The sequence below is a fragment of the Phodopus roborovskii genome, unplaced genomic scaffold (genome assembly GCF_943737965.1).
Source record: "Phodopus roborovskii unplaced genomic scaffold, PHOROB, whole genome shotgun sequence".
Classification (NCBI taxonomy): Eukaryota; Metazoa; Chordata; class Mammalia; order Rodentia; family Cricetidae; genus Phodopus; species Phodopus roborovskii.
The window spans coordinates 8,076,823-8,078,642 of NW_026125397.1; positions in this window are offsets into that span (position 1 = coordinate 8,076,823).

The following is a 1,820-nucleotide window of genomic DNA, read 5'->3' on the forward strand; positions in this document are numbered from 1 at the left end:
CGTGGAGTTTATTGAGAGAGGGGAAAGAAAGGGGGGTAGCTGGTGGCCACCTGAAAGTAGGGGAGAGACAGAGAGAGAGAGAGAGAGAGAGAGAGAGAGAGAGAGAGAGAGAGAGAGAGAGAAGAAAGAGAAGAGAGAGCAGAGAGAAGAAGAAGAAGAAAGAAAGAAAGAAAGAAAGAAAGAAAGAAAGAAAGAAAAGAAAGAGCAGAGAGAAGGCAAGAGAGAAAGAGCAAGAGGCAAGGGCATGCTTGGCGCGCTTGCTTTAAAAGGGAGGCTTGCACATGCATAACTGAGTCCCCTGCACAGCCAGGTAAAGCTTGAGCAGCCAGGTATAGCCTAACGTAGCAATGACATGGCCAAGAGTGTCCTGCCCATCATCGGGGGCAGGGTCAGCAGACTGCTGATTCCCAACAGGGCCTTAGCATGTGTAATTTTTCCAAAGCCCCACATCCTGGTATGGCGAGGACCAAGATCTGAACTTAAGTTGTCTGTCTTCTGTCTGTATTACTTGACATCCTGAACTATTTGTTTTTGGAAAATAACATTTTCAATTATACACATGGTTTGGTATGGCTTTGAAGCTACAAGTACTCTCAGTTTTTGTACCACAAGAAGCAGATCCCTGGAGAATTTGGATACAAAGAAATGCCAAGAGAGTTGTGGAAAATGAAGCAGGGAGAGACAGTGGTAAGGGGTGAGTGGATTAGCCTGCCTGCCCCATTGTAGCTGCCTCTCGTGGCCCTACTTGGGGACTCATGCAGTCATAACAGAACTTACATCTGTGAGATCTCCCCTACAGTATGATACATTATAAATGTATCAAATCCTATCAGTTAATGGCTAAGACTCCCATTCTGAGCTCATCCTCCCACTCCTGGGAGGCCTCTGTTGCTCAATGCTTCTGTATGTCATCAAAGAATTTGCTCAGAGCCTGACAAGTTATGGGTAGACAGTAATTAAAGTTTTAATAACACCGAAACTTTGTATCTGATGCTGTAGTGGTGCATGTAACTGCAGTAGAATTAAATAAAGTTAAAAATAATTGCATTGGTGGTGCACACGTTTAACCCCAACACTTGGGAGGCAGAGGCAGGTAGATCTCAAGGCCAGCCTGGTCTACAGAGCAAATTCCAAAACAGGTTCCAAAGCAATACAGAAGAAACCCTGTCTCAAAAAGAAAGAAAGAAAGAAAGAAAAAGAAGAAAACAGAGAGAGAGAGAGAGAGAGAGAGAGAGAGAGAGAGAGAGAGAAAGAAGTTACCTTGGTCACTTTACTCCTTACCCACACTTGCAGTGCTTGTGGTCATGGTCTACAAATCTGGACAATACTACACTCAGGGAACACCCTCACTGATCACTAGGCTCCATTTTGTCTGTTAGTTTAGTTTATACAACTACATAGGATCATTCTGTGGCAATTGTTTCCAAAAAGCCGCATGAAAACAAATAAATGATTACTTTTACCTTCACAATAGGTGAACCATGTATGTATGAGCCACCTATGAATAGGGTGGTCACCACATTGTTTATTTATTTATTGCTAATATTATATATGTATCTGTGGTGTATATGTGGGCATGTGTGCAGGCATGTGCCTGTACGGTCATGTGTGAATGCCAAAGATTATTAGAATGTCTTTCCTCAATCACTTCTTTGCTTATTTTTCACTGTGAAGAACAGTGAACGAAGAAACATAATAACATAACTGTATACTGTAGTCTTTAATTGTATTTAAATATATATGTGTGTGTGTTGTGGGATTTAAATATGCTTCCCTACATCCTACATATTTCCAACATTTTCTAGACTGCTAATGTTATT